Source organism: Stegostoma tigrinum, chromosome 33 (genome assembly GCF_030684315.1).
Source record: "Stegostoma tigrinum isolate sSteTig4 chromosome 33, sSteTig4.hap1, whole genome shotgun sequence".
In the NCBI taxonomy this organism is placed as follows: domain Eukaryota; kingdom Metazoa; phylum Chordata; class Chondrichthyes; order Orectolobiformes; family Stegostomatidae; genus Stegostoma; species Stegostoma tigrinum.
Genome location: NC_081386.1, coordinates 8,783,740 through 8,803,983, shown reverse-complemented (window position 1 = coordinate 8,803,983; position 20,244 = coordinate 8,783,740). Strand labels below are relative to the sequence as shown.

At 42.9% G+C, this 20,244-nt stretch overlaps 1 protein-coding gene across 10 annotated transcripts in view; it reads right to left on the bottom strand.

Moving 5' to 3' along the window:
* sema4ba (sema domain, immunoglobulin domain (Ig), transmembrane domain (TM) and short cytoplasmic domain, (semaphorin) 4Ba) overlaps positions 1-20,244 on the bottom strand; it is a 386,815-nt gene that overhangs the window by 239,434 nt on the left and 127,137 nt on the right. For 7 of the 10 annotated variants that reach the window (XM_048562773.2, XM_059639201.1, XM_048562774.2 and 4 more), the window contains one exon: positions 15,018-15,121. The exons of 1 other annotated variant lie outside the window; for it this stretch is intronic. The gene's annotated coding sequence lies outside the window, so the exon portion shown is untranslated. Of the gene's footprint in view, positions 1-15,017; positions 15,122-19,427; positions 19,500-19,757; positions 19,776-20,244 lie in introns of those variants that run through there. 2 more of the 10 variants (XM_048562777.2, XM_048562776.2) reach the window with 2 other exon arrangements.

The following is a 20,244-nucleotide window of genomic DNA, read 5'->3' as shown; positions in this document are numbered from 1 at the left end:
CAATGTGATCAGGTTTGGTTAATTTGTTAAGCGAGTGCCAGAAAAATTTCTGGAAGTGAGCACATTTTGTGATAAATGTTAACAGAACAAAAGATTTCTCAGGAGCGAGCTTTTGAGATCAACATTTGAGGGTCCCATCAATAAGTCATTCATTAATGGAAGGAGGCCATTTAGGCCATGAAGCCTGTGCAAACTCTTTGAAAGAGCAATCCAATGTGTTCTATTCTTCTGTTCTTTCACCACAGCCCTGCAAATCTTTACAGGTGTACAACCAATTCCCTTTTGAATCTAAGATAATAATCTGCTCCCAACACTCTTCCAGGCAGTACAGTTCAAATCAACTCACAAAGTAGTTAAATAATTTCCCCTCACCTTGTTTGCTTAAGTCTGTACTCGGGATTGAACTCACTACCAGCTGAGCCAGTATCCCTTCTTTCTCATCTGCTCCAACATAAATGGCTACCTGAATGCTTGTTAAGAGCTGGCTGTGTAGACATTAGCTGGCACAACCGTTGGGAAGATGATAATGATATCCACTTCAAAAATAATCCCTGTCAGTAAAGAGCATCCTGGGGACATCATAAAATACACTTTGTTAACAATGCTCCATACCAGCTTAACCCTAACCCTATTGTATTTTCTCATTTACAAATATCTTTAATTTAGTGTCTAAAGAAGGACTTCCACTTTTATAGCATGTGTCATAACCTCGCAATAGCCTTTCAGCCAGAGAAATATTTTTGCCGTGTTGTTACCATTTTGATGTAGGGCCCCCACCAGGGTCAATCTATTTTCACACAGCAAGCACTTAGAAACAGCAATGTAAGAGTGACTAGAAATTCTGTTTTTGTACTGTTGATTGAGAAATATAGAGAATAACTCTTCTGCTCTTCTTCAACATAAAATGGGCATGGAATTATTTATACCCAACTAAGGGCAGGTTAGCCTTTGGTTTAACATCTCATCTAAAAGCCATCCCCTCCAAATCCACCATCACCACAGAAATTGTCTGTCAAAGTCCTGCATGGGACTTGAATCCACAGCCCTCTGAATCAGAGAGCAGCCCATTGCTGACTCAACCATAAGTGATAGACAGAGCCAAGGCTGAAGAATGGTCTGGTATGAATATGGAAAATGTTCTCATACTCCAAACCACTTACTGTGTCACTGGTTGGACTTACATTCGTGATACAAAAAACTGCTTAGAGAAGACGGTCGATTCCTTCATTGATGGAAAAACAGTGGAATGTTTCCTACTGAGCACTTCACAAATTCTCTTGCAAGCTTTCATGTTGCTAACTCGCAAAGAAACCACCTCAGATTGTAAATCAAAGTAGAGGAGGTGAATTACAATGTCATTTGCACGGCTTATGGAATTATGGAGTCTGGGAAGTTGTAGAATTATGAAAATTGTGGAAATATGGGAACCACAGAAATTACAAAGCCTGGAGACTAGCAGCTGATGGACAAAGCTTCTGGTTGCAGCAGCAGCTAAGCCCAGACAAGCCGGACACGGCTTCATCCCAGTCTGGGTTCTCCCGGTGAGCGAGGAGTATGTCCCAGGCTGACTCCACATGCCCCCCCACCCAGCCCAGACTCGCAGGCCAAGCTGAAGGCCCGGGTCTGCAGCTAGGCCCAGGAGCGTGAAGGAGCAGAAGCATCGTTGTAAAGGATGGTGGAGGACCCCGAACGCCAATGACTGGCAGCAGCTTCTGGAGGCATGTAGATGGGAAGAGGAGAGTTGGAATCTGCACATTCCCAGACCATGGCTCTAGCTCAGAACTGGCGGTTGCTATTATGGTAGCAAGGGGGCCCATAATTGAGACCCCAGAGGCCATTACAGAGACTCAGGAGCCCATAACCAAGACCCCAGGGCCTGTTACAGAGACTGGACTGATGTCAAGCAGTGACTGGAGGAGCAGCAGAGGAGGGACAAGAGGAAGAAATAAAGATGACCTCTATTGCAGTAGTATCTTACATTGTATTTAATGTTTCAAGATGGTGCAGGGGCACGGTGACAATTTGCACACAACAGAACCAATTCTCATTTATTTTTTTAAACACGTGACAATAAATCTAGATCTCAAATCTCCTCACCTCACATAAACTACAGATGGTCTGACCTCCTGCTTCAATGAAAAGCCACTCCAAAAGCAAGACATACATCTCTTGCTGGAGGCGAACTTGGTAAGAAAACCCGGCTGGGATAAGAGTTGAAGACATCAGGTGGAATTTAGAGCACGGGGAGTGGAGGAGAACTCAGTTTTGTTGAGGAGAGGTGAGGGAGGAAGGGAATGTGACGAGTGGATTAAGAAGGTAGTTGGCAGTAAGGTATAGAAACTGGAGATAATCGCTTCCTTCAGTTCTCCCATTGTGAGGATTTTTTAAAAATTGGAGCAGCATGGGTTGTGGCATAATTGGTCAACCAGGCCTGCCCAGACCTGTCCGATGGCCACATCTATCACCAAAGCCACTGTTTTCGATGCCAGTCCCAAACTCTATCAGCATGTTAACCTGTCAAAGTCAGAGGCATTCAATGCCAGCTTTGTATTTCAGATGTTAATATTGTCTTTGTGTGAGCTATTGTATTGAAGCAGATTTAAAGGTTTTATTGCCAGAAATTCAACGCTGATGCTTATCAAAAGATAGCAGCTTGCAAATGGTAATGTTTAGCAGAAAATTAACATACGTTTTGCATATGGCACCTGTACTACTGCAGACAAAATACTGAATTTGCAGATGCAAATGAAATCTTCTCATAGTCTGTGTAAATATTATTCCAGTAGTCTGTACAAGCAGGCCTTATTGAGAGTCGGCTTATTAGCTTTTCTCTCCATTAAATATTCAATGAAACGTATGATTTTCCAATATCGTAGGTTGAGGTATTTACGTGGAGAGCTCTGCAATATTTAAATATGACCATGTTTCTGTCTCGTATATCGTATGGAAGCCCACACTCTCACTGGGTGTAAGGTTCAAGCATAATGTTGGAGCACACATCCTGCATGTGTGGGATCAGTGACTTGACTCTACCAATATCAAGTCTAAAGCTATCCGATCTCATTCCTTATAGAATACTACAGTGCAGAAACAGGCCATTCAGTTTCTTGTGCCTGTGCTGGTTCTTTGAAAGAGGTGTCTCTTTAGTCTCAACCCTCTGCAGTTTCACCATAACGCTACTGACCTTTTCTTTTGAAGGTCATATCTACTTCTATTTTGAAATTCAACCTTTCAGGAAGCATTTTCCATTTTTTTCGAAACACTGCGTAAACAAAATTTCTTATCTTTGCCGATGTTTAAGCTGTGTCTTTGGGTTATTAACCCTTGTGCCAGTGGGAACAGTTTCCCCTTATTTACTCTATCAGAACAATTCAAATTTAGATGGCCTCCTCTTTGCCTTTGTCATAGTTCAGCAAGAAGCAGGCTCCTATAAAAATATCCTTCCCCAATAACTAATCCATAATGATTGGATTCCAGTTCACACATTGCCTTTTTCTCCAGCTTTAAAGTAAGCAGTTTAAAAGTGGCCAGGAAATCCATTGCCAAAATCCACAAAGATATTTGCCATTCCCATTTTGAATAAAGTGCAATTTTCCAGGGAATCACGGACAGTGAACTCGACAGCTTACTTTCCTTCCCTGTAGAGCTTTACTTTTCAGCAGTATCATTTATTAAGTGTAAAATAGGCTTTCAAACCAAGATGGAAGACTGCCCATGCCAAAGAATGACATTTGACAATTTTTGTATTTTGTATTGTGAGCTGTACAGGCAGATTATAACATACAAGGACATACAGATCATAGGGTGTTTAGATGGAGCGAGGCATATGAGATTACGGCTGCGCAGAAGGTGTACAAAACGAGTGTGTGTACATGTGTCTGTGTACATGTGTATGTCTGTGTCTGTCTCTGCATGTCTGTATGTACATGGGGTGGGAGGGGTGATGATGGAATATATTGTGATGTTCCTGGGCTTGCAATCCAGAGGCTTGGACTAATATTCCAGAAACAAGGGTTCATGACCGTGCACAGCATTTAGATTCAATTCATGAATTCAGAATAAAATGCCAGTCTTACTAATAATGTTCTGCTTCATTAACTTCAGAAGAGGAAATGTGTTATCCACACCTGGCCTGGGATATACAGAAATCCAGGTTTACAGCAATGCAGGAAATGATTAATTGCCCTCTGAGAAAGCACAGATAACCATTATGTTAAATCAAAGCCACCATGTGATGCAGAATAATCAGGTTGCTGATCAAAGATGGTTCATATCTCACATCAGTGAACATCGAGAACCCTTTGTTAAATGTAACTATACATTCAGCCAATTTATCACTGGAATCCTACAGTCTCAGGTCCCAGTTCCATATCATTGGTCAGCCCTTTGAGTGTGAGAGTTAGGAAGTCATGTTGAAGTTGTGCAGGACATTGGTGAGGCTTCTGGTGTCCGGTTCTTGTCTCCCTGTTATAGGAAGGACATTATTAGGGCGAGGCAGTTCAGAAGGGATTTACCAGGATGTAGTTGGGTGTGGAAGTTTTCAGTTATAACAAAAGGCTGGATAGGCTGGGACTTCTTTTCACTGTAGGGGGTTGAGATGTGACCTTCTAGAGGTTTAGAAAATCATGAGGCATATGGATAGGTGAAAAGAAGGTGCCTTTTTCCCCCCAGGATGAAGAATTTCAAGACGAGGAAGCATATTCTTAAGGTGAGAGGAGGGAGATTTTAAAAAGGCACGAGGCAATTTTTTTTTATAAAGGGTAGTTCGCCTGTGGAATGAACCTCCTGAGGAAGTAAGTGGTGGATGTGAGCACAATTACAACGTTTAAAAAACATCTAGGTAAGTGCATGAATAGGAAAGAATAGGCGGAAAATGGGCCAGGAGCAGGTAGGCAGGACTCGTTAAGTTTGGGATTATGGTTGGCTCAGACTGGTTGAACGAGGACGGCTGTTTCTGCGCTGAATGACTCTATGACTCCATGTGATCTGACGTAACTCCTTATTCACTTGCTCACCGGCTATTCTTACAGTAAAGGCATCAATAACTTTTTATCCCACGCAGGAGGGGGCTATTTTAGCTCAGTTGGCTGGACAGGTGGTTTGAAATACAGAGTGATACCAACTGTGTGGGCTCAATTCCTGCACCAGCTGACACCACCATGATGGACATAACAAGGTGCAGAGCTGGATGAACACAGCAGGCCAAGCAGCATCAGAGGAGCAGGAAAGCTGACGTTTCAGGTCGAGACCCCTCATCAGAAATGGGCGAGGCAAGAGGGTTCTGAAATAAATAGGGAGAGGGGAGAGGCAGATCGAAGACGTACAAAGGAGAAGATAGGTGGAGAGGAGACAGACAGGTCAAAGAGGCGGGGATAGAGCCTGTAAAGGTGAGTGTAGGTGGGGAGTTAGGGAGGGGATAGGTCAGTCCAGGGAGGATGGACAGGTCAAGGGGGCGGGATGAGGTTAGTAGGTAGGAGATGGAGGTAGGGCTCGAGGTGGTAGGTGGGGATAGGTGGGTGGAAGGACAGGTTAGGGAGGCGGGGGCAAGCTGGGCTGGCTTTGGGATGCGGTTGGGGGAGGGGAGATTTTGAAGCTTGTGAAATCCACGTTGATACCATTGGGCTGCAGGGTTCCCAAGCGGAATATGAGTTGCTGTTCCTGCAACCTTCGGGTGGCATCATTGTGGCCCTGCAGGAGGCCCAGGATGGACATGTCGTCTGAGGAATGGGATGGGGAGTTGAAATGGTCACGACTGGGAGGTGCAGTTGTTTAGTGTGATCCAAGTGTAAGTGTTCTGTAAAGTGGTCCCAAGCCTCTGCTTGACTTCCCCAATGTACAGGAGGCCACAACAGGAACAGCGGATGCAGTATACCACATTGGCAGATGTGCAGCTGAACAGCTGCTTGATGTGGGAAGTCTTCTTGGGGCCTGGGGTGTGGGTGAGGGAGGAGGTGCAGGGGCAGGTGTCGCAGGGTAAAGTGCCGGGTGTGGTGGGTCTGGAGGGGAGTGTGGAGCGGACAAGGGAGTCACAGAGAGAGTGGCCCCTCCAGAAAGCAGATAAGGGCGGGGAGGGAAAAATGTCTTTGGTGGTGGGTCGGATTGTAGATGGCGGAAGTGTTGGAGGATGATGCATTGGATCCGGAGGTTGGTGTGGTGTTAAGTGTGGCTGAGGGGGATCCCGTTTTGGCTGTTATTGCGGGGAGGGCGTGTGAGGGATGAGTTGTGGGAAATGTGGGAGACACGGTTGAGGCGTCTACTAGCCTCATCACGCCCCCTTGTCCTGTCCGTTCTCCCTGGACTGACCCATCCCCTCCCTACCTCCCCACCTACATTCACCTTTACTGGTTCCAACCCTGCCTCTTTGACCTATTTGTCTCCTCTCCACCTATCTTCTCCTCTATCCATCTTCTATCTGGCTCCCCCTCTCTCCCTATTTATTTCAGAAGCCCCTTCCCCTCCCCCATTTCTGAAGTAGGGTCTAGCCCAAAATGTCAGCCTTCCTGCTCCTCTGATGCTGCTTGGCCTGCTGTGTACATCCAGCTTCGCACCTTGTTATCTCAGATTCTTCAGCATCGGCAGTTCCTACCACCACTACCGTGATGGATTCTACTTCTCAACTCTCAGGTTATGCCACTACCAGTCATTTGTCTCTAAAGAGAGAACAAAACTAAGACAACTTTTCCGCACAGGAGCAAGGAAATATCCCTGTGCACAGCTTGCCACCATCCTCTCAAGGACAATTTGGGAAGGTTGGTACATGTCAGCAATTGTCACATACAATGAATACATATCTTCACAAAAGTCAAAGCAAATGCACCATGGACATGTGAATTCTGAGATAAAACCAGTAAAATGTTGGCAATATTCACAGTATGCTCCTCTGTGGAGAGGGAATAAGAATTAACATTTCAGTTCCCTGGTCTTTCATCAGGACTGAAAAACACTGTAAGAGGTTTGAAGTCAGTAGAGAGGCAAGGAATGGGGCCTGACAGACAGAGGAAGCTCTGAGGTTGGGGGGCGGGGCAGAGGTGACCAATGGCAATGGCGGAGGGTGGGGGGCACCACAACAATTGGACAAGTAAAGAAACAAAAGCTGGGTCTTGGGGAGGTGTGAATGAAACAGCAGTGTTAACACCAACAACATCTGAAAACAAAATAACAAAGTGTGGAGCTGGATGAACACAGCAGGCCAAGCAGCATCTCAGGAGCACAAAAGCTGACATTTCAGGCCTAGACCCTTCATCAGAGAGGTACAATCTGAATATGTAATATTGAGCCTGAGACGTTGTAAAATACCTAATTAGAGAGTAAAGTGCCGTGCTTCAAGATTCCGTTGAGCTTCACTGCAACAGTGTGGGAGGCTTAAGACTGAAAGGTGAGAGTTGGAATAGAGCACAGAATTAATGAGTGCTCAACCAAATGATGACCAAAGGATCTGTGAAGGAGCTTTCCACTGCAGCGGAATGTCAGCGAACCAATTGACTTTAATCAACATTAGTGGGGTAGAACCTTGCCACACATTCAGAAAGCCATTCAGCATATCATGTCTAGGCTAGCTGTTTGAAACAGCTATCCATTTAGATGAAGGTTTATCATCAAACTGAAATGTTAACTTTAGTTTTCTCTATAGGTGCTGCCAGGCCTTCAGCATCATCTGTTCTTATTTCAGATTTCCAGCACTTGCAGCATTTTATTTTTGTACCCAATTAGTCCTATTCCTCCATCCTCCCCAAAGCCATGTGCACCTCACCTTTTTAACTACCTTAAAGAACGAAACTTCTGAAACGACCCCAATACAAAAACCCTAAGGACAAGATTTCACATTATAAAACTGCTCCTGTAATAATCCAAACCAAAACCAACATGAATTTAATATGAAATGAAAACAGAAAATGCTGGGGTGGCTCTATATTAGTGAGTTAGGTTTTTACAGAAAATGGTAGTTTAAAATAATTCAATTCATTTATCTGTATTTATAAATTATTTGCAATTCAACAGAGAACTCGGGGCAAAGTAAAGATAAATGGTTTAGATCCAATTGCCATTACAGAGACATAGTTACAAGGTGAGTAAGATTGAGAAATAAATAATCAGGGAACACATTTTAAAATGACAAGCAAAATGGAAACAGGTGAAGAGTAGTCCTGGTGATAAATAAGATGTAGGACATCAGCGTGAAAGAATCTTCAAAAATCATGAATAAAGTATGCTGATGGAGATTAGGAATAGCAGAAGTGGAAAATTACTGTCGCAAGTACTTTATAGACCCCTAACAGTAGCCATATCTTTAGGAAGAACATTAAGCAAGAAATGACTGAGCCTGTCACCAATGCTATGTAATAGGGGAGATAGGTTTTAATTGTCTTGTTGACTGGACTAAGCGAATTGGCAAAGATGATTGTGACAAAAAGTTTGTGCAATACTATTGTTAGTGTTTCCTGGAGTAATACATTGTCAAATCAAATAGGGATAAAGTTATTTTGGATTTTGTATTGTGTGACAGAGTCATAGCGTTACACAGAATCAGAAACAGATCCTTCGATCCAACTCGCCCATGTTGACCAAATTTGCCAAACTAAACTAATCCCACTTGGCTGTGCTTGGTTCATATCCCTTTCCTATTCATGTAGTTATCCAAATATCTTCTAAATGTAACTGTATCTGCATTTACCACTTTCTCTGGCAGTTCATTCCACACAAAAACAACCTTCTGTGTGAAAACATTGTCCATCAAGTCTCTTTTAAGTCTTTCTTTTCTCACTTTAAAAATATGCCCCCTCGTTTTGAACTCCCTACCCTAGAGAAAAAGATCTTTGCTATTCACCTCATCTATGCCTCTGATGATTATATAAACCTCTACAAGCTCATCCCTCAACCTCCTATGGTCCAGTGAAAAAGTCCGAGCTTATCCAGTCTCTCCATATGACTCAAACCTTCCAGTCCCAGCAACATCCTGAGGCAAGTGTGCTAAACACCTTCTTCACCACCCTGTCAGGTAGGCTCTATTCTCAAAGCTACAACATTCTACCTTACGCTGTGAAGGGCCCAGAAGGCTTTCTGATTACTCCACGGTGTGTCATGGTATATTAAAGGTGACATTGTCTTCCCTCAAGAATGCAACTACAAAGGACTTGATCAGGTTTGAAGAAAATAGTGTATACCTGAAAAACAGATATTCTAAAGCAGCTGCAATAATATCACAGGGTACCACACTGCTTCATAATGAACCTTGTGAGCTGAACAGCTCAACAGCCACCTCAAGTTGATCCTTTTAAATTGGTGCACATGCAAGTGACTAAAACTAGACTGCCATTTACAATCCAAAGACAATACCATGGGTGGAATCTTACAGAGCCCTGAGCAATGTGGGTTACAGTAAAACATGCAGAAGAATCAGGTGAGAAGTCTGGCAAAGCTCATCTCAACACTGGGAGCTCTTTCCTGCATCTTTTAGGCATTTGTCAGGTGCCAAGGCAAGTTTCTCATCAGGCATCAGTGAGTTGCCAATTAAGGGGATCAGATCTTATTAAATGCCTTACTAACAGGCCAAGTCACCTTATTAATATTCAGCTTCCTATCTTACCAAACATGCCAAACAAGCTGGATATTGAAAATTCTCGATATGGAAGTTAGAGTGGATACCTGGCAACTTCAGCTCACTGATAATAGGAACGGTAGATGCTGGAGAATCCAAGATAACAAAGTGTAGAGCTGGATGAACACAGCAGGCCAAGCAGCATCTCAGGAGCACAAAAGCTGATGTTTCGGGCCTAGATAGGCTCGAAACGTCAGCTTTTGTGCTCCTAAGATGCTACTCGGCCTGCTGTGTTCATCCAGCTCTACACTTTGTTAACTTCTGCTCTGAAGGACTTCCATGTTGGAAATCGGATGCCACCATCTCAGGGCATAATCCATGGGCACCAGCCACATACACCCTACATCCACAGGCATTGGCATCTGAAGTGTGAACTGTATGAACCCTGATGGCATGTCTCCAGTCCACTTACAGTTATTATTGTAATGTTGCAGCAGGGCACTGCACACAGGGAATTCCATCCAGCTCGTGGACTGGATCAGGTTTCACCTCCAGTCTCTTTGCTTACTGTCATTGCATGTAATCACTCTGAGCACATGCTTATGCTCACAGCATCCCTCATTGCCTTGCACTGTCTTTTTGCAGTTTGCCCCATCAGCCTGATAGGTAGACAGAGTTAGTGAGGTAGTATTAATTAATACACACATTGTAAAAACTCGACTGGGAAATAACAACAATTTTCCAATTAAATTCCACATTAAGCATCCCAAACTTAAACAAAGTCAATTCTTTAAGTACGAAAGGCAAACTAGCTAAGATTGTTTGGGTTAACAGATTAACAGGTATAGCAATAAACAGGGGAAGTACAAAACTGTGGAGACAGTGGCAAAGTGGCAATATCATGGGGCTGATAAACGTGAGGTCCAAGGATCACAATTACCTAAAATATATTAGTAACGTCAGTGATGTAAGTGAATGTACTATCTCCGAGTTTGCAAATAAAACAAAAATAGCAGGGAAGGCAAGTGGGGATGATGTAAAGGCTCAATGGAGGGATACAGTCAGATTAAGCAAGTGGGCTCAACCTGTGCTCTGGCTTCAACCTGTGGAAAAAAAAACTAGGCACTTCTGGTTTATATGCGACTCCATTTCCACAGCAATGGCTGAATCTTAAATGCCTTCTGAAAATTGTTTTTGATTCATTCACAGGATGTGGGTGTCGCTGGCCAGGCCAGCATTTATTGCCCAGAGGGTAGTTATGAGTCAACCACATTGCTGTGGGTCTGGAGTCACATGTAGGTCAGACCAGGTAAGGATGGCAGCTTCCTTCTCTAAAGGGCATTAGTGAACTAGATGGGCTTTTCCAAACAATCAGCAATGGCTTCACGGTCACCACTAGACACTTAATTCCAGATTTTTATTGAATTCAAATTCTGCCATCTGCCATAGGGGGATTCAAACACAGATCCCCAGAACATTACCTGGGTCCCTGGATTAACAGTCCAGCAATGATACCAATAGGCCATCATCCAAAATGGCTGACAAGACACTCGTCTGTACTGGAAACACTTCAACTCCTTATTTTTCCACCAAAGTGCATAACCTTACATTTTCCACTTTATATTGTAGCTGCTAAGTTTTTGCCCACTTGCTTAATCTGACTGTATCCCTCCATTGAGCCCTTACATCATCCCCACTTGCCTTCCCTGCTATTTTTGTTTTATTTGCAAACTCGGAGATAGTACATTCACTTGCATCACCGAAATTACTAATATATTTTAAGTAATTGTGATCCTTGTAACACTCCACTAATTTTATTTGTCACCATCCTAGAAATGCCACCCTTCTCCTAGCAAATCCCCAATCCATGCTGGTACACTGCTTCGCAACACTATGGGCTCTTTTCTAATTAAAGGGTGATCCTTTACTGAAGGCCTTTTGGAGTGAGAGTCATAGAGCCATAGAGTTATACAGCACGGAAACAGACCCTTCGGTCCAATTTGTCCATGCCGACCAGATATGTAAATTAATCTAGTCCTGTTTGCCAGCATTTTGCCCGTATCCATCTAAACCCTTCCTATTCATATACTCATCCAGATGTCTTTTAAATGTTGTAACTTTACCAAATTACCACTTCTGGCAGCTCATTCTATACACGCACCAACTATTTTGTCCCTTAGATCCATTTCAAATCTTGCCCCTCTCACCTTAAACCTCAAAAAATACTACAACTCTTATCTATTCTCTTTGTCACCTCCTCAAAACAATTCTAATAAATTTGTCAGTAACTATTACTTCTTCATGATACCATATTGACTCTGCTTGATTATATTGTGAATTTCTAAATACTTGACATAACATACTTTATAATACACTTTAATATTTTCCCAACAACCGATATTTAGCTAACTCATCTATAGTTCCCTATTTCTTCTTTGTCTCATTCCCTTTTTGCATAAAGATGTTACATTGGCAGTTTTCCAATTGTCTGGGGTTTTTCCAGAATCTAAGGATTCCTGGAAGATTCACTACTAATGCATCTATTATCTCTGCAGCTACTTCCTTTAATATCTTAGGTGCATTCCATCAGGTCCATAGGAAACTATCCGCTAGTAGCCTCATTAGTTTCCCCAGCACATTTTTTCTTGTGACAGTTATTGTCTTTTGACCCTTGATTATTTCATAATTTTGGAATGCTATCAGTGTCTACCATGAAGACCGATGCAAGGTATTTATTCAAATCATCTATTTCCGAGTTCCACCTTTTTATTTCCCAGTCACAATCTCTAAGAGGTGAAAGTTCAATGATTTCTCTCCTCCTTTTTATAAATTGAAAGAATCTCTTACTGTCTGTTGACATATTATTTGCACAATAATTTTATCCTTTTTTGTCATCTTTTTTGGTCTTTAAATTTTTCTTTCCCCTGGCTTACCACTAATTTTCATCACATTGTACCATCATAGAGTCATAGAGCTGTACAACATGGAAGCAGAGCCTTCGGTCCAACTCGTCCATGTCAATCATTTATCCTAAATTAATCTAGTCCCAAATGCCAGCATTTGGCCTATATCCCTCTAAGCCCTTCCTATTTATGTACCCATCCAGATACCTTTTAAATGTTGTAATTGTACCAGCCTTCACCACTTCCTCTGGCAGCTCATTCTGTACATGTGCCATCGTCTGTGTGAAGATGCTGCCATTAGATCACTTTTAAATCTTCCCCCTCTCACCTTAAACCTATGCCCTCTAGTTTTGGACACCTGTACCCTGGGGAAAAGACCTCGACTATTCACCCTATCCATGATCCTCATGATTTTATAAACTTCTATAAGATCACTCCGCAGTCTCTGACACACCAGGGAAAATAGCTTTAGCCTATTCAGCCTTTCCCTATAGCTCAAACCCTCCAATTCTGGGAACATCCTTGTAAATCTTTTTTGAACACTTTCAAGTTTAACAACAAGTCTTTCCTCGAGCTCAGAGACCAGAATTGCACGGAATATTCCAAAAGTGGCCTAACCAATGTTCTGCACAGCTGCGACATGACTTCCCAACTCCTATACCTAAAGCACTGGCCAATAAAGGCAAGTGTACCAAACGCCTTCCTTACTATGTACCTGTGGCCCCACTTTCAAGGAACTATGAACCTGCCCTCCAAAGTCTCTTTGTTCAACAACACTCCCCAGGACATTACCATTAAGTGTACAAGCCTTGCCCTGATCTGCCTTTCCAAAATGCAGCACCTCACATTTATCTAAATTAAACTCCATCTGCCACTCCTCAGTCCATTGACCCATCTGATCAAGGTCCCGTTGTACTCTGAGGTAACCTTCTTTGCTGTCCACTACACCTTCAATTTTGGTGTCATCTGCAAACTTATAAACAAACATATATAGGAGTCAAAGTTAGCATGTTTTATCTTTCAATTTGTTTTTGTCCTTTACTTCCCTGTTAGCCATGTTCAGACAGTGGCACATGGGGGTATTTAAGGAACACAAAATATTAGCTTCCAGGTACAGAAAGCTGCTCTAAAAACAACTGGGTTTGGAGGGTAAATATTGGGTACAATTACAATGTTTAAAAGACATGAATCAGAAAGGTTTGGAGGGATATGGGCCAAGTGCAGGCAAGTGAGGCTAGGTTAGTCTGAAATTATGCTCGGCATTAACTGGTTGGACCGAAAGGTCTGTTTATGTACTGTACGACTCTATGATTCTATGAAAAGAACAAAGACACCTTGCTACGATTGTACAAGACTTTGTGAAATAGTGTATGCAGTTTTGGTCTCCAATTGATGGAGGGTATGCTTCTATGGGAAACGGCACAGCAAAGTTTCACTAGATTAGCACATGGGATGATTTAAGAGACTTGAATATATTCTCTGGAGTTTAGACGAATGAGAGGATATTCCATTAACACATTAAACTGCCTAAAGGTGCTTGACAGGGTAAGTGCTGAAAGATTCTTTCCTGAGCTGAGAAATCTAAAACACAGGAACACTGTGTCCCAAGGTGAGGGACTGGTCACGGAGACAAGGAGAATTTCACTCAAAAGCTTGTCAGGTTTGGGAATTCTGTACTCGAGAGGGTTGTGAATGCTACAGAGTCACATGTTTTTAAGCTTGAGATTGAGAATTTTGGCGATATGGGATTGGGCAAGGAAGCCCAAAATCCGCCAGGATCACAGTGAATGGAGGAACTGATTCAATGAGCTAAATGGTCTGTTTTTCTTCTAATTTCTTATGTTCTGAGCTGGAATCAACGTGCTTTCCGATATTTGTTGTTTCAGGACTGAATAAGGAAGCTGTTGTCAGTATTGTGTTATTTGTATCCTGGTGTTGCATTAGGCCACAGATCTCAGTAATAACCAGAGGTCTACAGCACAAGAAAAGGCCCTTTGGCCCATCAAGTCTGTGCTGGTCAAAACAACCATCTAACTCAATTAATCCCATTTCCAGCACCTAGCACATAACCTCACACAGACAGAGACTGGTGAATGGAGAGGGGGCGCTTGGAGTCATAGAGTCTTACAGCATGGAAACAGGCACTTGCACAGGCTGCTCCAATAGGGTTATGTTTACTACATGGTCAGCTTTTCTTGGTATTACTCAAATGAATTTCATGCCCAAAGTCCCTTCCTTGAGTTCCAGCACCTGAGGAAATCGTTTCTACTTATCTCAGTACATCCTTTTAAATACCTCACTCTATTCACTCCTCAACCTTACCCTAGAATGAAACAGAAGCCAAGCTGATGGAAGGCATTATCACAATTTCCAGATCACCTCAGCTGATCATGACATTTTACTAGCTTCTCTTATTGTGAGAGAAAGTATCTGGAAAACTGGTTCATCAGCTCTGCAACCTCAGGAGGATCAAGGAAATGAATTTATTGAATATATTCACCGAAAAAGAAATCTTCATTTTCCAGTGAATGGGAACCAAATATAGGAAAACATCATTGCAACAGAAAGAAAACACTTACCCAAGTCTTTGATCAAAACCGATCTCTTCTATACCACGTGGTTATATTTCATTTCTCAATCTCACTCCTTCCCTTTAATCAGGTCAGTTGTATTGATGCTAACCCTTAAAGTGAGAAAACATTAACATAAATCAACTTTGGAACAAGTCTCTTTGATTTCTGTACAGTGGTTAACAATCACCGCCACTTTCCATATGAACTGCCTGAAACTGCACTTTGTTCTTCCTGCAGGCTGGACCAGCTCATCCGTGCTCTGAGCATCTTTCCAATCGAATTGCATCAACTCCCCATCCGCTCCCATTGTACAGGGGCCCTGAACCGAGAGCAATCCCAATCCAAGCGGAACATTCCTTGGCAACTTTGTTTTGTACTTATCACAATTCAATTCTGGCTGTATTCCTTGGCAAAATATTGGACTTTATTTTTCAAGCACCGAAAAGTTTGCATTTATGAAGCCCCTTTCACGTGGTAATGCACTTCACATGGTGACTCTGACAATGAGCCACGAAGGGCAATGCAAGGAAAAGTGACCAAAAGCCAGATGTCTTTGTAGGAGAGTGATAATGGGAACTTCAGATGCTGGAGAATCCAAGATAATAAAATGTGAGGCTGGATGAACACAGCAGGCCCAGCAGCATTTGTGCTCCTGAGATGCTGCTGGGCCTGCTGTGTTCATCCAGCCTCACATTTTATTATCTTGTCTTTGGAGGAGAGAAAGTTTAGGGAGGGAGTTTGAGAGTTTAGGAGCAATGAAACCATGACTGTTAAAGGTGCAGTAACTAAACTAAACTGGTAGACATGGACTTAAGTAAGACGTTTGATAAGGTTCCCCATGGTACGCTCATGCAGAAGGTAGGGAGGCATGAGATAGGGGGAAATGTGGCAGATTGGGTTCAGAATTAGCTGACCCTTAGAAGACAAAGGGTGGTAGTGGGCGGAAAATATTCAACATGGTGCTCAGTTACATGTGGTGTATCACAAGGATCTGTTCTGGATGCTCTTCTACTTGTGATTTTTGTAAATGATTTGGATGAAGGAGTGAAAGGGTGGATTAGCAAATTTGCGGACGATACGAAGGTGAGTCACATTGTGGACAGTGCAGAGGGCTGTTCTAGGTTACAAAGGGACATTGATAGGATGCAGAGCTGGGCTAGAAAATGGCAGATAAAGTTTAACCCTGAAAAGTGTGAGGTGATTCATTAATACAGGGTTAACAAAAAGATTCTTGGCAGCGTGGAGAAGCAGAGGCATCTTGGGGTTCATGTCCACAGTTCACTGAAAGCTGCCACCCAGGTATGTAGAGTTGTTAAGAAGGCGTATGGTATGTGAGATTTCATTAACAGAGGGATTGAGTTCAAGAGCCATGAAGTTATGCTCCAGCTACACAAAAGCCTAGTTCGGCCACAACTGGAGTATTGTGTCCAGTTCTGGTCGCCTCGTTACAGGAAAGATACGGAAGCATTGGAAAAGGTGCAGAGGAGATTTACCAGGATGTTGCCTGGAATGGAGGAAGGTCTTATGAGGAAAGGTTGAGAGAGCTAGGGCTTTTTTCTTTAGAACGATAAAGGATGAGAGGTGACGTGATAGAGGTGTACAAAATGATCAGAGGTATAGATAGTGTGGACAGCCAGGGACTTTTTCCTAAGGTGGAGGTGGGCTATTATGAGGGGGCATAGTTTTAAAGTGAGTGGAGGAAGAGATAGGGGATACGTCAGAAGTAGGTTCTTTACTCAGAGGCTGGTAGGGGGGGTGGAATGCATTGCCAGAGGCAGTAGTGGAGTCGGCCTCATTAGGGGCATTTAAGTGGCTATTAAATAGGTATTGGATGATAGTATAAAGGTTGGAGGTTAGATAGACCTTAGGATTAGGGTAGGAGTTTGGCACAACATCATGGGCCGAAGGGCCTGTACTCTGCTGTACTGTTCAAAGTTCTGTGTTAAATGTGGGGATGCGTGTGGAGCCGAGATTGGAGGAGTGCAAATGTGTGGGTGCCGTAGCAGATTACAAAGATAAGGAGGAACGAGAACATGAAAATATTCTCTATCTACTGTGCTGTGTACTGCAATCTTTTAGTATGACAGCAAGGCCTTGATCTCCCATCTTCTCAAAAGCGTTTTTAAAGAAATTCCCCATTTTCGATCCTCTGTTTTCCCAAAATGCCATGTTGTTGTTAGTTTCTTGTCAAACTACTGATGGAACATTTTACTGCAAATGTTGTGTATGTCATAGAATCCCTGCAGTATGAAAGGAGGCCATGCACCCATCAAGTCTGCACTGACCCTCTGTAAAGCATCCCACCCCGAACCCCAATTCCTGTATCCCTGCATTTCGTATGGCTAAACCTGCACATCCCTGGGCACTATGGACAATTTGGCATGGCCAATCCACCTAACCTGCACATCTTTGGACTATGAGAAGAAACCCACACAAACACAGGGAGAATATGCAAACTCCACACAGACAGTCACCCGAGGCTGGAACTGAACCCAGGTCCTCGGTGCTGTGAGGCAGCAGTGCTAACCACGGAGTGACTGTACATCTGCAAGTAAAAGCCAGTAGGATTCACTGAGGGCTTCTGGGGAGCACGGGGGAGATGTAATGAAGGCAGATCCATGCTTGGTGGTTGGACTAGATGCTTTACTCAGCCCTGACACTTTCCTGTCCTCTACTTTCAGCTGGGGAAGTGAGGGAATGGATCTTAACTCCCAGAGGAAATCAGTGCCAATCTTTCTGGTAAATTTCTTGGAGATTTTAACCAACTGACCTCAACTGCCAGGATAAACTGATTACTGGCTGGCAGCAAATGGAGGGGGTGAAGAGAAGGAGATGATGTGCCATGCCAACCAAGTTTCCCAAACTAAATTAGTCCCACTTTCCTATGTTTGGCCACGTCCCTCTAAACCTTTCCTATCTATTTCACTGTCCAAATGTCTTTTAAATGTTGTAACGGTACCCACGTCTATCACTTCCCCTAGCAACTCATTCCACATACACACCACTCTCTGTGTGAAACAGTTGCCCCTCAGGTCACATTTAAATCTTTCATTTCTCACCTTAAACCTACACTCTCTAGTTTTGGACTTCCCTACCCTAGGGGAAAGACCTTTGCAATCACCTCGTCTATGCCTCTCTTAATTTTATAAACCTCTATAATGTCTCACCTCAACCTCCTATGTACCAGGTTAAAAAAGTTCCAGCCTATCCAACCTCTCCTTATAACTCAAAGCCTCCAACCTCAGTAACATCCTTTTAAACATTTTCTGCACTCTTTCCAATTTAACAATATCCTTCCTATGGCAGCTTTGCCAGAACTGGCGGTTGGGAAAATGGCAGGGGCAGTGGTAGCAGAGAATCTGAACTTTTCTTGTTGAGTTGGGAGAATTGCATGATTCTGCTTATTTACTGTCCAGAGATCAATACTATACCAAACCAGCAGCATCAGGTAGGAGGCACTAAAACAGTGTGTGCTTGTGTGTTCCCACACCCAACCTCTTCGCGTAAGAGGGGAAACATAAGAGCCCAACTTTTCAACACAGACAAAACCTTGTTGTTCATCATCTTCTCTTTGAAGAGTAGAGGTAGGCCATTCAGCCCATCAAGTCTGCTCCACTACTCAATGGCTGAGTCGACGGTTATCAGATCCTATACCTTATTATCTTACGTTGCTGCATTCAGCTTTGACCAATTCCTTTAGGAGATTATTCCATGTTGCGACTTGACAGTGCTCTCCAAGAATTTCAGTTTGACTAAATTAAAACCAAAATCAGCAGAAACCAAACTTGGGGAGATTCCTGATCCACAGTGATACTTCACACTTGGGTAGCAGGATGAATACCTACCCCAATAACTGAGAGATGCTGAATATAGTTAATAAGTCAATTTTTAATAACATTTCATACACAACGCTAGCATCCTTACTCTGAAGTCCTACTTTTCCTTCGTCAACAGCACTCTTGCCTCTAGGTCAGAAATCGTGGGTTCAAGTCCCAGGCCAGGGTCACAAGAATCTAGGCTGACCCTCCAGTGCAGTACTGAGGCAATTACCTCACTGCCAGAGTAGCCACTGTACTGTGAGTTAGTACATTGAGTCCTGACTTGCCAGCTAATTGACAAAGATCTCAAGGCACATTTTCAAAGAAGAGCTAGCTCTGGTGTCCACGTCAGTATTATCGCCATCTCAAAACTGATTCTCTCTGGTGGATGCTATTTGCCAAGCTTGCTGTGTACTAATAGGGTACCAAATGCCCTACCTTACATTTGTGACCATACTTCAGAAGTACTTTATGAGCTGGAATGTCCTGAATTTGTAAAAAATGCAAATCTTTCATTCTTTATCTAAAACAAGTCAGAAAAACTGAGTAAATTTGACATGCCTAATATTTCAAAGATGCAAGCAGTGATAGTTCTTACCAGAAAATCAACTTGCTTCTGCTGTGAGATTGTTTACAGGCCTTAATGACAGAATATCCAGCAGTATTCGAGTAAACTCCTTCTATAAATTCCTATTCACGACGTCGGCAGCTGCCTGCTTGAATTACCTATTTGACCTTGCTTCCCAGTGGTATAATATTCCACAGTGCCTTAGCAACAGCCATCAATGATCACTCCCATGCAGTTCAACCTTGAATAAATCTGTTTGCATAAAAGGAACTTCCTTTTTAGTTTGCACACTCCTGTAATTAGTCAATTTGGCCAAAACAGAACTTAAGCTGATAGAATAATGCTAGAATGTACTCACACCTCAGAGCTATTATCCAGGAATGGGTCAAACCCTGATTGTAATATGCTGAAGATAAACATGTTGGCTAACTCTCTCATAATCTACAAATCTTCAAATCCTCTCAGGTCAAATGGAAAACAAGTCAAGAATAGTACGCATGTGAACTAAACATTTCTTTACTGCTTTTCCAAATACATGTTCAGAGGTTCTAATGGGGCCTCATTTGAATGAATTTTACTTGACTCATTCCTCACATGGCATGGAAAACAACACTACAGGTAGTTTCATACTGTAAACCTGGAGAGTGTGGTCAAGTATTATCAGCTTATAAATTGGTTAGAAATGTTATTTTCAAAGATTTTTTTAATTCATGCACGGGACGTGGGTGTTACTGGCTGAGCCCGCATTTATTGCCCTTCCCCAGCTGCCCTTCAGAAGGTGATGGTCAGCTGCCTTCTTGAACCACTATAGTGCTGTGGGCTGACCCACAATGCCTTTCAGGATGGA